The sequence below is a fragment of the Pinus tabuliformis genome, chromosome 3_2, assembly GCF_031772625.1.
Source record: "Pinus tabuliformis cultivar Carrire ecotype Pingquan chromosome 3_2, CPIR1, whole genome shotgun sequence".
NCBI lineage: Eukaryota > Viridiplantae > Streptophyta > Pinopsida > Pinales > Pinaceae > Pinus > Pinus tabuliformis.
In genome coordinates, this window is record NC_142302.1 from 803,648,350 (window position 1) to 803,673,393 (window position 25,044).

Genomic DNA, 25,044 nt, shown 5'->3' on the forward strand with positions numbered 1-25,044 from the left:
TTTTCTTGTAGTCAGAAAAATATCTATGCCCTTCCACCCCATCTCACCATTTTCAGCGTCTGCTCACCACTATCATCGACGTTTTTCTCCATCACCACCGCTGTGTTTGCCCACAACCACCTTCGTACTTCCTACTCCACCAGCCATTTACCAGCTCTTCTCACCATAGGCAGGAGCAGGTACTATCGTCGGCATTTTTTTCCCATCACGCTCGCTCTGGTCGCCCCTAACCACCTTCGCCCTTCCGAATCTACCACCCATTTCTGGGCTCTCCTAACCACATCCATGCCGAGACAGCGTCGTCGACATTTTTTTCCAACAATTGTGGACTTGCACATGCAATGTTCAAAAGAGGGGGTCGATGGCACTTTCGATCGAAACCTATCTCCTATTGTGTCTTTCACGCCGAGGACTTTCGCTAAGAGGGCAAGGGCTTTCACGCCCAGGACTTTCGCTTCTAGGGCAAGGGATTTCACCTTCACAGGATAGCCTTTTGCTTTCATAGTGACGACTTTCACACACCAAGTCAATGTGGGCATGGCACGGAAGGATTTCGGTCAGAGGGAGGCTCTCCAACCATGGGGCGCACAAGTTTGAGCATATATGCATAGAAAATGTTAAATGTTAACCCCCATTTTTTCCTCTTTTCCTCAAATGTAATAACCCCCCATTTTTCCCTTCTTTGTGTTGGGGATTTTTCTTTGTGTTGGGGATTTTTCTGATAAAATCCCAAAAACAAATAAAATAAACCCCACAGAGGCAATGCTCTGTTTCCTCTGTCCAGGATCTTTGCACAGGGAAGCTATTTAAAAAAAAATTATCTCAGAACAAACCATTACACAGCCATAACACATTTCTATTGATTAAAAACAAAAGACTGATTCAAACTTCATCCTCTTTGCTGAGAGGGATTCACAAAACAAACTCGGTCTCTTTCACTTCTTGTTTTCCACTACTGTGGATATTACAAAACAATTTCCTGCTATTTCTTGGTTCTGCGATGGGCAAACAATACAATACATTCCCTGTTCTGTTTAACTTCTTGCACTGCTGTGCGTTCAATACATTTCCATGAACAACATCTGCACGCGGGCTCAACTCTATATTCTATATGAAAACATACATATACAAAAACTTAAGAAAAAGAAACATTATGTGCCGTAACCAAAATTAAACTATCTACCTACTTCTACGAACAACAATTAATACATTAACTTCCTTTCGGCGGTCAACGCAAAATCTTTTACTCCACGCAATCCTTGATTTGATGCGGGCCCGTATGCAGCTTCAAGCGATCGACGGCGGAGAGCGCGGGAGCAGATCGGACGGCTAGAATGGATATCGGGAGGCCTCATTATGCTGAACATTAGCACCCGAGAAATTACGTTTGCTTACGTATGGGGAGAGCCATGCGTCTGCACCATATTGCATCGGGTTCAAATATACGGAAAATCCCTTTGCCGGAAAGTGGTTCGAGAACTCTCAGGTGGGTTTGGTGAACGGTTTCTGGCGATGGTACAGCTGCGCAGTTGAAATTACATATTCAACACTCCCCTTTAATTTCAACTGCTGGGCATTCGGTCATACCCAGACACTCCCTCAAAAATTCAAAGCTTTTCTGATCCAGTGGCTTTGTCAAGATGTCTGCTACCTGTTCTTGAGTCCTGCAATGTTCTAGGACAATTTCTCCATTGTTCACCAATTCTCTGATGTAGTGAAACCTTGTATCAATGTGTTTCGTTCTCTTATGAAACACTGAATTCTTTGACAATGCAATAGCTGAGCTATTGTCACAAAAGATCACTGTCGCTTTTGCCTGCTCTTGGCCTAAGCTCCTCAACATTCTTCTCATCCACACTGCTTGACATGCTGCTGCTGTAGCTCCCACATATTCAGCCTCTGCTGTAGACAATGCTACAATGGACTGCTTCTTAGAAGCCCATGAAATGGCTCCTGAACCCATATGAAAAACATAACCGGAAGTGCTTTTCCGATCATCTACACTTCCAGCCCAATCACTATCAGTGTATCCAATTAAATCTGAACTTTCTGAGACAGTATATAAAATTCCAAACATTTTGGTACCTTTGACATACCTTAAAATTATTTTTGCTGCCTGCGAATGTGCCTCCTTTGACCTCTCCATAAATCTGGAAATTAAACTAACAGCATACATAATGTCAGGCCTAGTTGCTGTTAAATACATAAGGCTGCCAACAATACTCCTGTACAAACTAGGATCAAAATCCTTGCTGCTGTCCTCTCTGCTGAGTTTTAATCCCATTACTGTGGGATTGATCGCTGCCTTGCATTCTTGCATGTTAAATCTGCTCAATACTTGATTTACATATCTTGCTTGTGAGATAAAAATTCTTTTTTTTCATTTTGATCTACTTCTATGCCTAAGAAGTATCTCAAGAAACCCATATCAGTCATTTCAAATTCTTCCTTCATGACTGATTTAAAATTTTCAATGAGCTGATCATCATTACCTGTGAAAATCACATCATCAACATACAAGACAACAATTAAAATTTTACCATCCTTTTCTTTGATGTAGACGGTGGGTTCTCCTTCACACTTGTCAAATTCATTATCCAATAGATATGAATCTATCCTGCTGTACCATGCTCTTGGCGCTTGCTTCAGCCCATAAAGAGTTTTCTTCAATTTGCACACTTTGTGCTCTTCACCTTTCTTCTCATAGCCTAGAGGATGTTCAACATAAACCTCTTCCTTTAACACTCCATTTAGGAATGCTGACTTCACGTCCATTTGGTAGACTTTCCACTTGTTTTGAGCTGCTATAGACATCACTGCTCTCATGGTTTCCATTCTTGCAACCGGTGCGAAAGTCTCCTCATAATCTCTCCCATACTGCTGCTTGTATCCTTTGACGACCAGTCTTGCCTTGTGTCTTTCTATCTTGCCTTCAGCATTGCTCTTGGTCTTGTAAACCCATTTGACTCCAATGACTTCTTTGCCTTTTGGTAGCTCAACCAAATCCCATGTTTTGTTTCTCTCTATGGCATTCATTTCCTCATCCATAGCTTCTATCCATTTCTTATCTTTAATTGCATCTTCGAAATGAATAGGATCATCAACATGACAATACAAGGCAAATAAGGAATTCATTCCTTCATCATAAATGTCACTTAAGTTTCTAAACTTCTTACCTCTTTCATTTGGTGTGCAAGTGCTTGAAGATGCACTTGAATTTCCTCCTTGTGGTGTGCTTGGAGAAGCACTTTCATTTATCCTCAATGGTGTCCCTTGCTGTCCTTGTGTTGGCGCTGCTGTTTGGGGATTTATTTCAGCCACCTCCTCTTCATCTTCATCATGAGACAAACAGTTTTTAACATTCATTGTTTTCTCTATGCTTCCATCCCAAGCTTCCTCTTCAATGAATTGAACATCTCTGCTAGCAAAAAACTTCTTGGTAGATGGGATATACAACCTGTAGGCTTTGGATTCCTCACTGTATCCAATGAAGATGCATTTCTCCCCTTTGCTGTCCAACTTCCTCCTTAGCTGATCTGGAATGTATGCATAGGCCACACATCCAAAAACTCTCATGTGGGTGACTCCTTGCTTTCTCCCACTCCATGCTTCTTTCGGCACTTTGTTCAAAACTGCTTTTGTAGGACACCTGTTCAAAATATACACTGCACAATTTACAGCTTCAGCCCAATAATCATTTGGCAAATGCTTTGCCTTCAACATGCTCCTCGCCATATCCATGATGGTCCTGTTCTTCCTTTCAGCAACTCCATTTTGCTGCGGAGTGTACCTTGCTGTAAATTGTTTGTGAATTCCATTTTCTCTACAAAATCTTAGGAATTCCTTGGAGATATACTCACCTCCTCTATCAGTTCTCAGAACTTTAATATGCAGCCCGCTTTGGTTTTCCACAAATGCCTTGAAGTTTTGGAATTTCTCAAACACTTCACCTTTGTTTTTAAGGAAATATACCCAAGTTTTTCTTGTAAAGTCATCAATGAAAGTTAGGAAATATTGGCTGCCTGCTAATGATGGAGCTTGCATCGGTCCACATAAATCTGAGTGGATGATCTCTAAGGGTGCCTTTGCCCTTATGCTCTTCCCTGATGGAAAACTTTCTCTGTGTTGTTTTCCCAAAATGCAACCTTCACAAACGCTGTCAGGTTTCTCTATCAATGGTAATCCTCTTACCATTCCTTTCCTACTCAACAAGTTTAGACCTCCAAAATTGAGATGTCCAAATCTCAAGTGCCACAACCAATTTTCATCCTTTGGCACGCTTTGGAAAGCCTCTTGGGTAACTGCTGCAATTACATTTTTGTTTTTCAAATCGGCCCTGATTCTAAGAGGGAACATCCTGTTCCTTGTCATTTTTACTTCAGCAATACATCTTTTGCTGGGTGCTATATCCATGATGGTGCATACATCATTTTTAAAGAAAACATTGTACCCCTTATGGACAAGCTGTCCAATACTCAAGAGGTTACATCTCATTCCGGGGACATAGTAGACATCTGCTATGGTTTTCCTTTCTCCTTGCTTTGTAAATATTTTTACCTCCCCTTTTCCCATAACAGAGATTTTGTTATCAGTTCCTAGTGTGACTTCTGATTTCACATTTTTATCTAGGGCAGAAAAGAAGGCTATGTTCCCTGTCATATGGTTGCTGCAACCTGAGTCTAAAAACCATATGTCTTCACTGTTTGTTTCAGCCATGTTACAAGCTAACAACACATTATTTTGGCTGATGTTTTCTCTAGTGACATTTGCATTTGGTCTATTATTTATATCATGCTCATTCTTCCTACATTCACTGGCATAATGCCCATGTTTTTTACAATAATAGCATTGGACATTGGATTTTTCATACCTTTGTCCTTGAGCATGATGTTGTCCTCCTTGTTGGTTGCTGCCTTGGCCTTGGTTCTGATTTGGATTGCTGCCTCTTCCTTGAGCATTTGTTGGACTGTTCCTTCCACCTCTGTTCTGGCTTCTGCCTCTTCCTCTCTTGTTTCCTCTGCCTTGACCTCTTCCTCTTCCAAAAGACATCTGGGTCTTGAAGGCTTGCTCTAGAGATGAGTTTTCATTCCTACTCAACCTCTGCTCATGTGTTATCAGTGATGCATGAAGCTCATCAACTGAAAATTTTGAGAGATCCTTTGTCTCTTCAATGGTGGTGACAATTGCATCAAACTTTGAGGGTAAGACCCTCAATATTTTCTCCACAATCCTCCTATCTTCAAGGGTTTCTCCATGAGTCCTTATCTGTGTGACCAAACCAATTACATGTATGAAGAATGAGTCAATGTTGTCTGACTCCTTCATGCACAAATTCTCAAAATCTTTCCTCAGCAATTGTAGTTTTGCTGTCTTCACTCTCTCCATGCCTTGATAGGCTGTCTTGAGGGTTTGTCATGCTTCATTGGATGTCTTAGCTGCTGCTAACCTTGGAAACACGCTTCCATGCACTGCTTGATACAAGAAGAAAAGGGGTTTTGAATCCTTCTTCTTGCAGCTCTTTAATAGATCCTTCTCACCTTGAGTTAAAGCATTAAACTCATTTTCATCTGCTGGTTGTTCAAAACCTTCCTCAACTATTTCCCATAAGTCTTGGGAAGCAAACAAGGCTTTCATTGTTATTGCCCAATAGTCATAGTTTTTACCATCAAATAATGGGAGCTGCATACCCATGCTATTACTGGTGCTTGTGCCAGCCATTCTTGCAGCCTCAACTATGCTTCAATTTCTTGACTGTGTATTTTAAAACAACTGACTGCTTCTTCAGCAACACAAAAAAAACTTTGAGGAATACCTGAATATTTTCTTGATTGAGCCTTCACTATGCTTGAGAAGTTTTACTGCTGCAACAAAAGACTCCTCCCTTCAGTTTCTTTGTCACCTTCAAAGAGCCTAAGCCTGCTCCGATACCACTGTTGGGGATTTTTCTGATAAAATCCCAAAAACAAATAAAATAAACCCCACAGAGGCAATGCTCTGTTTCCTCTGTCCAGGATCTTTGCACAGGGAAGCTATTTAAAAAAAAATTATCTCAGAACAAAACATTACACAGCCATAACACATTTCTATTGATTAAAAACAAAAGACTGATACAAACTTCATCCTCTTTGCTGAGAGGGATTCACAAAACAAACTCGGTCTCTTTCACTTCTTGTGTTCCACTGCTGTGGATATTACAAAACAATTTCCTGCTATTTCTTGGTTCTGCGATGGGAAAACAATACAATACATTCCCTATTATGTTTAACTTCTCACACTGCTGTGCGTTCAATACATTTCCATGAACAACATCTGCACGCGGGCTCAACTCTATATTCTATATGAAAACATACATATACAAAAACTTAAAAAAAAGAAACATTATGTGCCGTAACCAAAATTAAACTATCTACCTACTTCTACGAACAACAGTTAATACATTAACTTCATTTCGGCGTTCCACGCAAAATCTTTTACTCCACGCAATCCTTGATTTGATGCGGGCCCGTATGCAGCTTCAAGCGATCGACGGCGGAGAGCGCGGGAGCAGATCGGACGGCTGGAATGGATATCGGGAGGCCTGATTATGCTGAACATTAGCACCTGAGAAATTACGTTTGCTTACGTATGGGGAGAGCCACGCGTCTGCACCATATTGCATTGGGTTCAAATATACGGAAAATCCCTTTGCCGGAAAGTGGTCCGAGAACTCTCAGGTGGGTTTGGTGAACGGTTTCTGGCGATGGTACGGCTGCGCAGTTGAAATTACATATTCAACACTTTGTAGGACTTTATACTCAGCGGCTGCATCCATGGATCTACGCCTTCGACCACTGTGCTGGCCACCACCGACATGCTCTCATACCATCCACATGAAGTCCGGGTCCGTTCCAGTTGCCCAAACTTCTGCAGCCGCAGTCGTTACTTTTATCGCTTCTTGATTCCATGGATTGTACCCCTAATAGCCTCGTTGCTCGACTTTCCTGCTGATGGCTACGATTTTTTAGTTACAATGCTTAGGGTGTTTATGGTTTCGTAGTTGGGCTTAGGGTTTTGTAGCTCGGCTTAGGGTTTGGTAGTTAGGCTCAGCCTTTGCGGCTCCCATGACGGCTGTGTGTCCATCCGTCAATGTTCAACCGGTAAGCGCAAAAAAAATGCATTATTATTGTGAAACATATAAATGTGGAATGTGGTTCCATAGTTCTGTGTAAAAGACCATTTGTAAACTTTTATTCCTTCGAAATATATAGGCCTTGCCATTTTCCTTTTCTAGCTTCTTTGTATTCGGTCATTTGTTTCAATGTCTTTCTTGGTGTCTGCTTGTCCAATTTATTCATTGTTTTTAATAAGATAAATGAATTTATTGTAATAGACATATTTTGTTTTTAAATATTTGTTGCGTAAAAAAACCAAATACAATTCATTTCATTTTCAAATATTTCATTTTTAAGATTGTTGGTTTGCTTACTTCCATGGCTTTTGTTTTCCACTTTCATTCTTTTGAGAATGACCTCTACAGTTCCCCAAGGGACTTGTTATAAGAAAAAGAAACTTTAAAAATTATTATAATTTAATGAAAAAAATGAATGTCATTTTTTGTAAAACTTATTTGTAAATTTTCAGTTGTCCGTGTATATAATTATGTTGCCATTTTATCTCTCTGATTGTAGTGGACAGTGGAATTGTTGGTTTGGTTATTTCTATTGCTTTTGTCTTCCGCTTTTGTCTTCCACTTTCATTCTTTTCAAAACGAATTGTTGGTTTGGTTATTTCTATTGCTTTTGCCTTCCACTTTCATTCTTTTCAAAACGAGTTTTATAGTTTCAGAATATATATATATATATATATATATATATATATATATATATTACAATTTGTTAAAAATTTTACTAATTATTTTCATGTCATTCTGTGCAAAAACTATTTGTAAAGTTTCATGTGTCCTCCTATATAATTATGTTGCCATTTTCTCCCACCAAGTGTAATATACAATGGAATTGTCGATTTAGTTATTTCCATCGCTTTTGCTTTCCAGTTTCATTTTTTAAGAATGGTCTCTATGGTTCCCTAACACAACAAATTATAATTTATTGTTAACACTGGTACAAATTATTTAAATTTAATTTTAGAATTACTACCTAATCTCTTAAAAAATTTAGAACATAGTGCTTCAAAATATTTAAAGCATAAATTACAAAAGTACACTCTACACTAAAAAGTTTCAATAGTACATTATAGTTTCGATGAGTTAATTATGTAGCAATTAAGTTTCGATGAGTTAATTATGTAGCAATTTTATAATTATAAAATCTTTGAAAATCCAATATTACGTTCAAACATATTATATTAATATTCTCGAACTTTTTGAATTTTAAATAGAGGAATTTTAAATGGTCTAAACTTTTGCTGTTTTTAAATGAAGTGATTATTTATTTTTAATATTAATGCCATTTACTATTTATATTAATACCCTGATTATTTGTATTACCATTTTTAATACGATTTATCATTTTTAATTCACCATGTAGCATTTAAACATTGGGTTATTTAAATGGATCAAATTTAAAATAAATATTAATATTAATTTTTAACTCATATTATATATGTTAGTTGTTCACCGATATGTGTGGCGCACTTTTCAAGGTCGGTGTTTATCTTAAAAACGATGGTTGGAGTAAACATATTGTATAACCAAATTATACCATAGTTTATTTTATGGAAAGCGTTTGATATGTGTTGTAGAAGTGCCGCTGTTGTTGTTGACTATGGTGAGGCACACATGTCTCTGGGCAATAATCTCAATGGCACAACTGTCCACCCATTAATCAGACGGTGGATTTAGGAGAAACAGTTGTTCTGCTGACAGAAAAATATCTACGCCCTTCCAACCCATCTCACCATTTCCGCGCTTTGCTTACCACAGCTACTAGCAGGCACTATTGTCGGCATTTTTTCTCCATTACCACCATTGTGCTCACCCCCAGCCACCTTCACCCTTCCAACTCTGCTAGCCATTTACGGTTTTTTCTCACCACAGGCAGGAGTAGGCACTTCCATCGACATTTTTCTTCCATCACACCCGCTTTGCTTGCCCCCAACCACCTTCGCCCTTCTGACTCGGCCACCTATTTCTGGGCTCTGCTCACCACAACCATGCCCATACAGCGTCGTGAACATTTTTTCCATCAACTGTGGACTTTCACGCGCAGTGTTCAGAAGAGGGGTGCGGTGGCACTTCTGTTCGAAACCTATCTCCTGTTGTGGCTTTCACGCCCAAGACTTTCGCTTTCATGGCAAGGGATTTCACACCTAGGACTTTCGCTTTCAGGGTAAGGGATTTCACGCTCAAGGGATTTCATTTACTGTTTTTCATAAGATAAATGAAGGTAATGGAATTATTGTAACTTATTTTAACTTTCAATTTATTGTAATAGAAGTAGATAGTGGATTTTTTGGTTTCTTATTTCCATTGCTTTTGTTTTCCACTTTCATTCCTTTTAGAATGAGCTCTATGGTTCCAGAATATCAAAAATTATTATAATTTATTATTAAAAGTTCTAAAAATTATTATGATTTCATTTTACAATTACTGTGTAATCTCTTAAAAAAATTAGTGTCGTAGGTGTGCATGAGACGATAGATTCTATTTACTCTTATTCAAGAGTTGGTCGCTGAGGGCCCGGGATGAGCATCCCTCCTTCAACCTGTCATCTGTTACCTCCTCCCACCACCAACGCAAGTCGATATGCTTGTTTCTTACCCCCTCATTGGCAAGCCATTCCACAACTTTGTTGGCTTCCATGTGGACATTCACCAACCTAAGAGTTCTCAGCATTCTTAGGTGTGCTTGGATTTTTTGGTAGACTTGCAGAAGCTGTCAGTGTTCTAAGATTTTCTCTGGAGTAGCGCCAACATTTATCTTTTTCACTGAGTTAATGACTAATTCCGAGTCAGCCTCAATGATGACATTGTGAATGTTGTACTTGAGCAGTGTTTCCAGGGATAATTCCATCGCCATGAGCTCAGCCATATTGTTGGTTGCTTTTCCTAGATAATTGTGAAAGATGACTTGTATGTTTCCTTCCTCATCCCTCATGACCCATCCGTATCCTGCTTCTCCCGGATTCCCTTTTGAGGCCCCATCTATGTTAAATTTTAAAAAGCCATGTGAAGGGGGTTGCGATGAAGACTTTTTTGCTGAGGTATTCTTGTTGATCTGCATAGAACCCTGAGGGGGAGGAACCTTGAGCTCTAACTTCTTTAGTATTCTGGCCTCTCTTTGTTTGATGGGTTTATCAGTAGCTACACCTCCTAGGATATGAATAGTCTCTTTGAGTTGTTTAAATATTAGCTTAAGGATGCTGACTCGCTTTATCCTTGAAAATCCTGTTGTTGTGCTCCTTCCAGACATTCCAGATTATGAAACCTAGGGTCAGCATCTAGGCAGAGTTAATGATCTCATTATCCGAAAAAAAATTCCGCCAGTTCTTCAAAGTAGTAATAATGTCATTTGCATTTCTGTCTGTCTGCTCGAAGACTTCTCCAACTCAATTCCAAAGAATTGTACTGAAAGTGCATCTATTCAGGAGATGATTTGTAGTTTCTTCCTGTTGACTACATAAGTGACATCTTGAGGGGCCAACAAAGCCTCTTTTTCTTAGGTTATCCCATGTCAAAATCTTGTCCTGTTAAACCAGCCACTTGAAAAGTTTGACTTTCATCCAATGAGGATTATCTGAGAGTTCTTTCCACATCTTATCTGTGTTTGGAAGGTTAAGCCCTGAATCTATCCTTTTGGCCTCCTTAAGGTTGAAGAAACCTGCCCTGTTCTTTCCCCATCTTAGTTGATCGTCCAAGTTTGAGTTTAAGATTTGCCTCTTATCTAAAAGACCTTTAAGAGCTATAGCTTGAGTATGTAGCATGCCCATTCCACTGTAATATGGAAGTTTCCATGTTCTCCATTTGCCATTATTCCTTTATTGGTCCTAATAGTCACTTACCCACCTTAATCCTTTGTTGATGGTATCGGTGTGAATGTCTGCTAATTCTTCACTTTGGAGATTGTCCTCCTGCTGCCAATTATCCTCCCAGAACCAAGCCATATTTCGATTTCTGATCTCCCAGAAACTGTGATTTTCGACTAGGGCCCTGTTCTCCCATGCCCTATTCCAAATTGCAGAACCTTTTACTTGTCCTGTCATTCTGATTAGGTTCTTCTCCTGCCATTCTCTTGGATATTTTTGCTTCCATAGTTTTGCCCAGGGGGCTTGTATTTCTTTTAGCCATCTCCACCAGATTTTGGCACCAAGAACTCTGTTAAGAATTCCTGGGTCATGAAGACCCAAGCCACCATGGAACTTATGTTTGCATACCCTATCCCATGCCACAAGGGCCCATTTCTTCTTTTCTTCACCTTCCCCCCAGAGAAAGTCTCTTTGAATGTTTCTTATATTAGTAATTACACCAGTTGGTGCCGGAATGGCAGATAACATATAGATAGGGATACTTTGGAGGATAGCCTTAGTTAGAATCAGTCTTCCTGCTAGATTTAGTGCTCTATTTGTCCATTTGCTAATCTTATCTTTTAGCTTATTAAGAACAGGCTCCCAAATATCCTTGTGTAGTGGTTTGTCAGTGAGAGGGACTCCCAGGTACTTCGCAGGCAGTGACTCCTTTTGAAAGCCCAAAATTCTGGAAAGATTTCTTTGTATTGAAATATTAGTATTGAAAAAGAAAATATTTGATTTAGTAAGACTTACCTCTGTGCCTGCTGCCCTAGCAAACTCACTCAGAATCTGTTTGAATGCTTTGCCTTCATTGACAGTGGGTGTTCCTTAAAGCATAGTATCATCCAAAAATTGTTGATTTGTCACCATGTCCCCACCATGAGTGAGTCTCAAACCCTGAATTCTCCCTTCATCCTTAGCAGCTCTGATTGCTCTCCCTAACCCTTCCGTCATTAAAATGAAAAGGAAAGGAGAAAGAGGATCGCCTTGCCTGAGACCTTTAGAAGGCTTGAAGGTTTTGGAGGGAGAGCCATTGAGAAGAATTGAACAACTGGTAGTGGTAACTAATGCCATAACCCATTTAATCCAATTGTAATCAAAGCCATAGGCTTTTAATATTTATCTTATGTATGACTAGCTAAGTTTGTCATAGGCCTTTGCTATGTCAAGATGCATTATCATTCCTGCCTGTTTGTTGGTAATGAGTGAATGAACCATTTCATGTGCTTGAATTATATTATCTAGAATTTGTCTTCCTTCCACATAGCCCGTTTTCTCCTCTGACACTAGGGTTTGGAGGAGTGGTTTGAGACGATTGGCAATTACTTTGGATATAATTTTGTATACCACATTGCATAATGCTAGAGGTCTAAATCTGTCTGGAGAGGTGACCTTTTCCTGTTTGGAGATTAAGGCTATGAAAGATTCATTGAGCGCCTTTAAGATTGTCTTAAATCGTCGAGAGTCTTCCACTACCTCCAGGATGTCATGTTTCACTATCCTCCAACAAGCTTTGAAAAAGTCCACATTGAAGCCATCTGAGCCTGGTGCTTTCCCATTGTGCATCTATTTCACGACTTCCTCAATTTCTTCCTCTGTTACTGGTCTGTTGAGATTGTAATTATCTTCTCTAGTAACCAATTTAGGAATGTACTGAGTAAATCTTTTCGTAAACTGGTATCTGTCTTCCGAGGTTTCCTCAACAATTTTCTGAAAATGTTGGACTAGAACCTTCTCCATCTCTTCATGAGTGTTTCTTTCTATTCCATGCTGATCTATAAGTTTCACAATTCTATTGTTGTTTCTGTGAGCTATGGTGGATCTGTGAAAGAATTTGGTGTTTCTCTCCCCTTCTTTAATCCATTGTACTCTAGATTTCTGTCTCCAGAATATTTCCTCTTGAAGACATTTGTTGTCCCACTCCTGCTAGTGTGATTCTGCCATCTATTTCCTTTCATCTGTATAGCCTTCGGTGATAAGAATCTGGTTTATTTCCTTTAGTTTCTTTTCCACATCTCCTTTAGCTTTGAAGATGTTACCAAATTCCTTTTTATTCCACTCTTTGAGTCTGCCTTTGATGTGTTTGAGCCTGTAGTGTAGAAGGAACATCTTTGTACCTTGAAGGTGTAGCTCTTCCTTCCACCATTTTTCAATGTTTGTGAGGAAATTTGAATGTGTGAGCTAAGCGTTCTCAAACCTGAAGGGGGTGTTCCTTGGTTTGCCAGAAAGAGAAGCTTCCAATTGGATAGGCCAATGATCTGAACCTCTAAAATGTAGTATGAGCGCAGTAATGTTGCTTCCCCTGAGAAGAAGTTCCTTTGAAACAATAAATCTGTCCAATTTTGAGGCTACTTGGGTAGGGCCCCCTCTTTTGTTATTCGAAGTAAATATTCCATTGCTTGTTTCCATATCAACCAATTTCATATTGGTGATGAAGTTATGGAAGGCGAATGAGTCTTTACCGAGTGTTCTAGTTCGTCCTTTCTTCTCCATGAGTGATTTTGTCTTGTTAAAATCACCTCCAAGAATCTAGGGTAGAGTTGGGTATCTCTTCTTCATATCCTCCAGTGTTGTGAGGAGTTGAAGTTTGTCCTCCATTGGCTGCGGACCATAGACATTGGTGATCATGTAACATTTTCTGTCACCCACCGGTTGGAAAATCAGAGAAAGGTGATGTCTAGATGCCTCCACATCAATCACACAAAATTTCTGTGGATCCCATAGAGTGAGAATGCCACCAGCAGATTTATTTGCCTTAACTTCAAGGTATTCATATCTATTTAACCATTTGCTATGTTTTCGCGGATCCTCTCGACTGAGCATTTTGTTTCTTGTATGAATACTATGTCAGGTTTTCCTCTCTAATCCTGTTACTTAGATTCCTCTGTTTTCTTCTGCTCCCTAGCCCTCTAATGTTCCAGGTTGTGATTTTCATTGAGGTGGGGTTTTAAAGGAGTAACGCGGAAGGTCTTTCATCTTTCCTAAGTCAATCATGAGTTTTCCACACTCCAACAATAGTTCTTTCTGTCTTTTTCTTCCCCTCCTCTTGCTTGGATTTTTTGTTAGTTTTCCTGTTATTAATCCTATTGAGGAAGTCCCTTTATTTTCCTCATTATCATGTCCTGTTTTGACTCCTGCAGTTGTTTGATGTGACTTGTTAAGCAATATCTTTTGGACCTTGTCCACATCCTCCTGAGGGATGGAGTTTATTCCCAGGTTTCCTCGTTGTTCTAGAAACTTTCCCAGCTCTAGGTTCTCCCTTTACAAGATCTCCTGTAAGTCTTGGTCCTCTGTACGACTTTCAATTTGAGTCATTTCTTGGTCTTTTTCTATTTCCATGGTGCTCAAAGGGTCTGTCGTGTGTTCATTCTGTTCTTGAGTGAACTCCATGCTGGTCTCTTTTCCTTTCCCCCTTGTTATCTAATTCTCTGTACTCTCATGATCACCTTCGTCTACTTCTTTTTCTCTTAAGATCTCAAAACTGTTGTACCTTTTTGTTTTGTTATCATTCGCAATAGGGTTCCTTTGTGTCTTCCTTCCCCCTCCTTTTCCTTTTCCTCCTACTTTGGTGAAACCTATCTGGTCTTTCCCTTTCCTGGTGTTTAGGTTTTCCTCCCTTCTATTAAAAGGACAGTGTCTAGATAGGTGCCCATGCTCATGAAATTTGTGACATCTGAATGGGATATGTTCATAGTCAACTGTTTGAACCCATTCCTCGTCATAGACTTCTAGAATGACCTCATTTGGAAGGGGTCCTGATAGGTCCATCTCCACACATATACGTGCATAGGAGGTATGTTTTCCCCATAGAGTTGCCTCTGAAATTTTTAAGAAATGACCTAATTTATTGCCTATAGCTTTTAAAGACTCTGACATCCAGTAATCTAAAGGTAAGGAGTATAGTTTAATCCATACCGGTACTGAAGTGAAGGTTTCTCATTCTGGCATGAAGTTCATCGTCCACAGCCGCAAATAGAGACCAGCAGCTGCAAAGAAATATGGTCCTCCTTCAAAAATCCTGTCTCTGTCTTCCATGTTCATGAACACCACTGTAAAAAAACCTTTGGATCCAAGATGTATATTTAACTCCCCCTTTGGTTTCCAGTTGTATTTTATCTAGGTGTACAACGCTTTCTCTAATGGCCAGATTCCCATAAATTTGCATATGATGGCATAGTTTGCCATGTGATCCCTGTGCGCTTACAAAGCTGGATCATTCAAAATAACCCGAGGTTTAGTTATGGTCTTGGGTTTATAGGGCCCCATCTTGGCTTTGTTCTCTGTTCCCTGACCTCTGTCTTCCACTTTCTCCTCTTGACGGTCTTCTTCGTGGGCCCCTTGATCTGCATGGGTTTTGCTGCCTTCCACCTTCTGAGTTTCAGTGCTTTTTGTCTTGACCTCCAAGGGTTGTGGAAGTTTGTTCTTATTCCCTCCTCTTCCTCTATTTGCTACCATATTACTGTAGGAGCGAGTGGAGCTCCCTCCTCCCTGTGCCTCCATGGGTACATGTTGCCCTCAATCGCACTCTTAGTTAAACCCTTGAACCCTTTGTGAAACCAGAAATCGCCTCCCATCAAGGTTTTCATGAATCCATTTATGCATTCAAAAATGCATTTTAAACAATAAAAATTCTTGAAAATTACTATGTAATCTCTTAAAAAATTTAGTGAGTTAAGTGTGCATGAGACCATATATTCTATTTAATAGATTTTATTTACTATTATTCAGGGGCTGGTGAATAGATGATGTCTCGAACTACACTCCCATCAGCTTACTTTGCCTCCATCTTATTCTCAACTCAAGCACTTCATATGTGCGAGTTTCATTACCTTTCTCGGTTTCTTCTTGTCCACTTCATTTACTATTTTTCTTAAGATAAATGAAGGTAATGGAATTATTGTAACTTATTTTAACTTTCAATTTATTGTAATAGAGGTAGACAGTCATCACTTTTGTTTTCCACTTTCATTCCTTTCAGAATGAGCCCTACGAGTTCTACGGTTTCAAAATATAAAAAAATATTATAATTTATTCTTAAAAGCTCTAGAAATTATTATAATTTATATTTACAGTTACCATGTAATCTCTTAAATTCTTTAGTGTCGTAGGTGTGCATGAGACGATAGATTCTATTTACTGTTATTCCAGAGCTGGTGAATAGATGATCTCTCAAACTACTCTCCCATCAGCTTACCTTCCCGATCATCTCTCAAACTACTCTCCCATCAGCTTACCTTCCCTCCTTTTCAAGTTGTCCTTTCTCGTTATATCTGAGTTTCTTCAAAAGGAAGATGGATCGATGTCATGTTTCCCTTCCCGAGAGATCACAGAGGCTCAACGGTAGGATAAAGATTAAGTTATGCCTACATACTTCTAACATTTGATATATGACAATCTTGAATGGTAGTGTGAGATTTTCTTTGTATTATTGTTTTTTCTTTATTTATATGCATGCATGCAAACAGGACTTCTCTGGCAGTCCGGTGCTCAGCAACTTGGCTGTAAGCCGACAACAATGCACAGAAACCCCAAACCAGTTACTTCTAAGTAAACTGTTTAACTGGGTTACTTTGACAGAATGAACCTAAATAGAAACAAAAGCTAAGGTTCTTGTTTCCCATTAAGTTATTCTCCTGTGCTCTCTAGATTTATATTATAGTAGAAAAAGCTTCTCTTTATTTATACCCATGCATGGATATTCTCAACTCAAGCACTTCATATGTGCAAGTTTCATTGCCTTTTCCAGTGGCTTCTTGCATTTATTCTCCTCTTCTCTACACATTTATATTACAGTAGAATTTTTTTATCTTTATTTATACCCATACACACAAGCGGGCCTGCTTCAGCAGGTTTTGAAAGGCCTTCGGAAGATTGGTGCGACGGGCGTCGGCGAGTCGTGCACGAGGGCGCACGGACGGGCACGCGGGCGCATGGACGCGCTGAATGAAAGTTGTGACGTTTCTGCGGAAGAAAAGCGACGAACATATGCGACGAAACAGCAACACTTAAGAATGCGACTAAGTGTTGGGCTGCCTATATAGCGACTTGGAAGGAGGCATGCGTGAGGCATGGCTGACGATAAGAGAAGCATTTCATGGGCGCTTTATGAGTGGTTTGGGGGTCGGCCAAGGGGCTACCACCCACATAAGGGACCACTTGTAAAACCATGTAAGATGCATATAAAAGAGACATGCATTGAGTCATTTCAAACATTCAACAACACATCATCTCTACGCATAGGATAAGACGTAAAACTGCGCAAGAGAGATAGGAGCTGCGCATAGCTCATGCGCACTATCTAGGTGCGGTTTTGGAGTATCTTGTGCCGGTTTGAGGTGTGGGCAAGCGTGCCGAGGAGTTGGTATATGTGTAGATTGTGCAGGACTTGGTGGAGAGGAATTAAGTGGCTCGGGTGAGCACTTCTCTTTGTGCAAGGGTGCACATGTATTGTAAAAGGCAGGGTTGCCTCTCGGTTGTAATATTTGGCTAAGTGTAGACTTGGTTTGGCAAGGCACACTTGTACATTGTAAAACTGATATTCTTAATATATTGTCGGGCAGACTCACATTACGGGGAGTTGCCCCTCCCCTTTATACTTGTTGCAATTGTTGTTGTTCTTGGTATAATTGCATGATGATAATGAATGAGTATGGGCTTCATTAAGTATAAAGGATAATTTCATTTTACTTAGTTGCGAAACACAAGCTAAGTATGTTAATGTGAAAGTAGGCGTAGTCCACGAATGTTAGTATTGGTGAAAAGAAAACGTTCGGTGGTGCCACACCTTGCTACAACCGGTTGAAAGACTACCGCAGGTGTAGGGGCATGACAGGTTCCCTCTAAGTAAATGTAAGATTTAACCATCAACCGTTTATCTACCTATGCCTTTATCTGCTTGTCCTCTTCATTTACTGTTTTTCATAAGATAAATGAAGGTAATGGAATTATTATAAGTTATTTTAACTTTGAATTTATTGTAACAGACATATTTCATTTTTAAATATTAGCTGGGAAAGAAACGAAATACAATTCATATTTCTTATGTCATATCTCTATTATTATAATTTAATTTTACAATTACTATCTAATCTCTAAAAAAATTTAGTCTCGAAGGTGTGCATGAGACGATAGATTGTTTTTACTGTTATTCCGGAGGTGCTGAATAGATGACCTCCCAAGCTACTCTCCCATCAACTTACCTTCCCTCCTCAAGTCGGCCTTTCTCGTTATATATGACTTCAGAAGGCTGAGAGATCAAAGAGGCCCAAAGGTAGGATAAAGATTAAGTTATGCCTACATACTTCTCACATCCGATATATGACAATCTTGAATGGCAGTGTGAGAGTTTCTTGGTATAACTATTTTTCTTTATTTATATGCATGCATGCAAACGGGACTGCTCTGGCAGCATTGTGCTCAGCAACTTGGTTGTAATCCAACAACAACACACAGACACCCCTATCCAGTTACTTCTAAGTAAATGGTTTAACTGGGTTACTTTGCCGGAATCAGCCTAAATAGAAACAAAAGCTAATTTTCTTGTTTCCCATTAAGTTATTCTCCTCTGCTCTGCACAATTAAATGGCAGTACAAAATGTTTCTCTTTATTTATACCCATGCACTCAAATGGGACTTCTCCGGCAAGATCCTTCGAAGTCAATGCGAGAGTTTTAAAACTTTCAATATAATTAGAACGAGACTGCTCCGGCAAGACTCTGCCCACCAAGTGCCTTCTAAGTAAATGCAGTTCCTTCTAAGTAAATCCAGGACTGTGTCCACCAAGTTCCTTCTAAGTAAATCCAGGACTGTTAAACAATTTAACCATCAACCGTTTAACTACATATGCCTTTAAAACTTTCAATATAATTAGAACGAGACTGCTCCGGCAGGACTGTGCCCACCAAGTTCCTTCTAAGTAAATCCAGGACTGTTAAACAATTTAACCATCAACCGTTTATCTACATATGCCTTTATGCATTGGGATGCGGGCCCAGAGTTTTATAACTTTCAATAAAATGAAAACTCGAATAGAAAGCGCTGTTAAGTTGTCTTACTGTTTTGAGGAGACAAGAGCAACAAATCTCTGGAATGCTAATCCAATGCCTGCAACACCAACCGTAGGGCACTGACGCAATTCGATTGCAGCAGGAAACTTCACAAAACAACAAGATGGGAGATGAAACACGCATAAAGATCGAATTCCACCACCATCTAAACCAATTTAACATCCCACGATAATGTAAACTGTTTTAGCACACACCACCATGCTACTTATTTTAGTATCCACGACTTTTAATTATTTAATTATTAACATTTTTTCCCAGGTTACGTGTTATGATGCCCCTATCTTTTTTATCCGTCGACTATAAAGAGGCAGTAGTTATGTCAAATTACCGGGGAAGTAGTTATTTCTACCCTTGTTGCGTGTTATGTTGCCCCTACGTTTTTTATGCGTCCACTGTAAAGAGTAAGTAGTTATGTTGCCCCTACGTTTTTTATGCGTCCACTGTAAAGAGTAAGTAGTTATGTGAAATTATTTCAAATTAGTCCAAAAGAGGTTTTACTCCATAACTTTAACACACCGGCTAATATTTAGAAAGTCAACTTACCATATGTGTTTTCTACATAAACCTTTAAATTAATTTAAAATAATTAAAAATAACATCGCTTCACTCAGCGAAAAATAACATCGCTTCACTCTTCCTTTCGCTGAAGCAGTAGATTTAGTTTTAGTGTTCAGACTAAGAATATTTTAGCATATTCGCTCATCATTAAATCCCGTCTCTCCATATTAAATAACCAAAAAAAATCAACAATTCTCCTTCCACCTAAAATTCAGATATAAACACTTTTCAGCAAAATATCATTTAATAAAATTATGAAACTGTAATTCTTTTTTAAATAATTAAAGTGATTCACAACACCATACCAAACGTATATAAGTATAATTTCAAATACGATAAATTTTAAAAATAATAAGGATTAAAAAGTTGGAAACACCAATGGAATTTTATTATCTATAGCGGAGAAGTTATGGATCAAATATAAATTTTAAAATTTACTCACATAGATAAATTGTATGACAGGAATTTCACTTGGGAGAATCTTCAGAAGCAACAATGGTATGGGCCTGCTATCTGTTCACTCTGTGGATTAAATACTGAAAATAACTTACACATATTCCTACAATGTCCTCAATCCATAATGATTTGGCAACTCTTATCTACACATTTTGGCTTCGATATTGTCAACGCCTCTTCCATCTGCGATGCCTTTTATTCATGGAGCAGCATGCGCTGCATGTGGAGGCCGCTTCCTTTGATTACAATTTGGAACATCTGGAAATGGCGCAACCGCATAATATTTGAATCCAAAAAGGACCCGATTCATACAGTCTACAAATCCATCCTTTCGCTATTTCAAGCTAACCTGTTGCCCAATGATTGTTATGATTATCCTTATGCCTTCTTTGGTGGAGCTGCCCAACGAAACATATGTGCCTGTTGGATTCACATTTCTCCAGAAGAAGGACAATCTTATGACATCCAATGGAACGGAGGTCCCGATACAAAAAGCAAAGTGGAAATTATGGCCCTCGCTGGTCTCATTGCTTTCTCAGATTTCCTTGGCATAAAAAACCTACACATTTTTGGAGACTCCAAAGTCACCATCGATCATGTTCTATCCAAAAGTCAAATCATAAATATTCACCTTACAAGCTGGTTAAATAGGATTGAGGATTGGTGGCGCAGCACGAAGGACTACACCATCTCCCACATTCCCAGAGGAAAAAATCGAAGAGCAGACATTCTGTCTAAGCAAGGACTTACATTGCCGCAAGGCATATGGAGGCTGCAGATTACTGTGGACAACTACGCGTGCCAGATCCAAGATTTCTCTATGACGGGTACACAATTCACTATTTTGTGATGCCAATCAGATAAGATTTCTGTCCCCCTACTTATGTCTCACACATATGTGGTTTTTTATACTATACATAGGCCCATTGAATCTACTTGAAGATAGGTCCGATATTTATATTTCACACTCTAAGTATCAATTTTTTGATATGGATACTCATATCCGACACCATGAGGTCTAAGATTTTATTTTTCTCCTATCAGAACAGATGCCATAACTATAATGATGTACATGTTTCTATTTTTTTATTAATACAAAATACCTATACATCATTTTTCCGTGCTGAAAAAAAAATAATATTAAAACATAGTTATTTAATTTTCTATTAAAAATATATAGTTATATATAAACCATCAGAAAATAATAATAATTTTATTATAATACTCATAAATACCATTTTAGGTTTTCACTATTGGCATTTATGTGAGTAAATTTTAAGATTTAACTTAGGAAAACAAATCAATTCAAGAACACTACAAATAAATATTACTTGTGAAATGCACATAATTAGGGTATTGATTTTCATGTTATAGAATTTCTACAAACTTTTTGTATAACCAATATTTTCAAAAACTTGAATTGTTGTAAGAATACCTCATTTATATTTATCTACACGTCAATTAAAGCAATTATTTTCAAGGTTATACAGGTCAGATAAGGAAGTGCAAAACAAATGATAATTGACTTTCCCAATCATTCTATGATTATTAGTTATAAATTTTTTCAATCAAACTTTCCCAAACAACTAGCAATTTTCTTTCATTTTATTCATTGTCCCGTGCATTCTTCCCAATAATTCTATCGTTATTAGTTATAATTCTTTTCAATCAAATTTTCCCAAACAAATAGCAATTTTTTTTTTCATTTTATTCATTGTACCATACATTCTTATAGTTGATTCTTCTTGACACTAACTTTTGTTACCAAAACACTAAGGTCCTCATCTCTTATTTCCTTTTTCAATGCACAACCTTTGTTTATTGAGCCATCTAACTCGATTGCATTATCAGACAAGACAAGCTGTGTAGCAGCTAGTCCCTGCTTTGAGTGCTTTAGCAACGCATCCTAGCCAGCAAGCGGCGAGAGCAAATGAAGCCATCCCGCCAAACATGGATAAAAATGCTAAAAAGGCATACTTGCCATTTGTTCTTCCCATAAAAATTGGTGCAAACAAGAAATAACAAACAATAGGCCTCGAAGGTAGGCATGGCTTCAATGCCTAACTTTCTTTAACTGCTGGTATAAATGTGCCCTTAACTCTCCTACCTGAATTCTGCCAAGTCTATCTACCTATAAGAAAAAAAATTTAACTATAAACATCCATGAAGGATCATGGGCTGCTTTAAACTTTTTAATAGCTACGCGGTGTTGAACGATGACTTCGCGTACAATTCATATAAGAGCTTGTAATAGTGCTTATGAACAAAGGCTACAATATACTTAGACCATACAAGACCCAGAGCTGGTACGGACCAAAGAGAGGCTACATTTTGGGGCAAAAAATGTTATCTGATAGATGGATCTGCAAGCATAGAATTGATTGCATAGAACCTACCTGTGAATAAGTTGACTGTGATCACAAATCTCGGCTATGGAATGCTCAAGTGGCCTTTTTCCAAAATATATCCTAGCACTACATGACAATGATGTCTACACCCTTATACACTAGAATTCTTTAGAATCAGTGTGTATGAAATGATTAAAATCAGTGCTTGAAGTGGTAGATGTGAATTAATTCAATACCCTCTCCAGAATTTGCACTTCTTCCTTTCCTCTCTATAACATGTAGGACCAAAACTTTCCCTGGTTTGTGATGGTATCGCCTGTCTGATACAATGTTTTGGAGGAAACAGTCTTTATTACGAGTTGTAAAATTATACATATTATAATTCATTCCTATGTTTGGTCTTTCTTTTTTGCTTCCTGCTGTGAAGTTTTTATATTGCATAGGGGTAGATTCCTACACAGTGGCAATGGTGATATTAGGTAGAGTGGAAGTCATATTTGGCCAAAATTTAGTCTTCATGATTGTACACAATTGAATAAGAAACAAGTTCTTTCTCCCTTAAAGGAGTCCCAATTCCTCCCTGGTGGGTTGTCATGGTCATTGAAGATGGATCAATCTTCTAGTAGATATGGACTTGGCATGATGATCATAGCACCTTGTCTGAAACATATTAACAGGCTGATTCAAGTGACATGGATGCATTCATTGATTGCGCATAGCAGCAGCAAAGGCCCAAGGGTATATTTCCAATTTGATTGAATCTTAACTTTCAGTATAATCCAGTCTTGTAGCAATTGACTATAATCAGATTGATTTCTCCAGCAGCTAGGGTGCTTCTGTGCAGTCCTAGAAGGCATTCATACCAGCAGTAGAACAATGTTTCCAAGCAGATTTTACAGGTGAACGAGGATGCATCAGTTTTGATATGTCATCAGGCTTCTCAGCGTTTGACCAGCCCTGTATGTTCACCATCTTTGCACCATCGTTTGGCTTAAATGGGCAGTATCAATGTTTCTGTTAATATTTTGTTACAAGTTGAATTTAATCCATCCATGTTTGGTTGTTGGAATAGCCAAGCATTTACAGAAGGTAGTAATTTCATAGTGGTTTACATTTTAAATGGAATATACAACGAGTGAGCACTCCTCTCTGGTAAGATGCAGAGCAGAAAATGAGGTGGCTTTGGAAGTCTAGACTTCATCTGATTTAACATCCTTTCAACCCTGTCAATAGGGTTCCTGTTTCTGTCTTGCGGACCTTCTTCCAAAACCCCCAAACAATCGGCCATTACCTAGAAGTAGACATTTTAATTATGTAATGTCCCGAAATGAAATGTTACCACAATTTTTTAATTCATGTGTAGCTTTACATACCAATCCTCTTCTACCACAACATTGCTGAACCTCACGTCCCATGTTCATTATTTCGTTTGAACGAATTCTTGAATTGAAACATGCAATTTCCCAATCTCCAATTTTTGCTGCCCGAACCATAGTCTGAGAACAGGTGATTGGGATAAAATAAGAGTCTAGAGTGAGTTTGTTTGAAATCAAATTTTGCAAAACTTCTTAAAAGACAAATACCTTGTTGTTGAAGTTCCATCTTCCAAAACTTTAGCTGTTGGAAAACCAAGCAAGAATTAATGGCTAGAAAAGGTCTCCAATTATAAGAGAGATATGATATGCATAAGAATATTTAAAAGGGCTGAAACATAAGTTGCTCACATAATAACAAGCACCAAACAAAAATATAGACCGTAAATCCTCTTTTTCCTTCACATTAAAAATGGTATTAAGTTTGATTCCATAAAATGTTATGAGTTCACGGCCCAAGGGCTAAAATCTCATGTCAAGACACACAAAATGCACCCATCTATTGGATAGAGGAAAGGAAATATACATCTCTACGCAGTACTTCTGTCCTTGTTTCCTTTCCAGGACTTTCCTTTGTGATACCAGAATGCAACAAAAGCATTTCAACTATAAGCCAACATTCAAAACGAGTCCACTATCAAAAATGAAATGGAGTTGGAGTTGAAGCTGAGGAAAAAGACTCAAATAATTAAAAGGCTCAAGCAAGAGATGCTGGTGGCAATCTAATATAAAGATCTTCTTATACACACATAATTTTGAAAGCATGTCATTGTTCACACGTTACTTATCAACAGATATCATTTATCAACTGAAGGTACTCCTTTTCTTTTTCAGTGGCAATTAAGTTTTTGATCAGTTCTGCAGCTTGATGCTGAGAGTAGAATCTATTTTTGGACATGTCATCGATCAGGCGTCCCTCGGAGCATAACTTCACCACAAGATACAAAGTATTTGCATCTTCATGAATAACATTCAGTGTGACAACATTAGGATGACCAGAAAGGTGCTGCATGATCTCAACTTCCACATGGACAATTTCTTTGGTCTTTTTGGGGAAAGTCTTGCAGGTTAGCTTTTCTCCAATAGCCTTGCCTGTGCAGAATCTGAGCATACCAATTTGTCCCATCCCAATTCTCAGTCCATTTTTTCTAAAAAGAAAATCAAAGTCTTTACTCTGCAGGTTCGAAAATAACTGGGATGGATGTTCATGTCCTCACCATGTTGAACTGAAAGAGAAAGA

At 38.6% G+C, this 25,044-nt stretch overlaps 1 pseudogene; it reads right to left on the bottom strand.

Moving 5' to 3' along the window:
• Positions 1–24,591: 24,591 nt before the first annotated feature.
• LOC149183027 (serine/threonine-protein kinase PEPKR2 pseudogene) lies at positions 24,592–24,930 on the bottom strand (annotated as a pseudogene).
• Between the last annotated feature and the right edge of the window lie 114 nt (positions 24,931–25,044).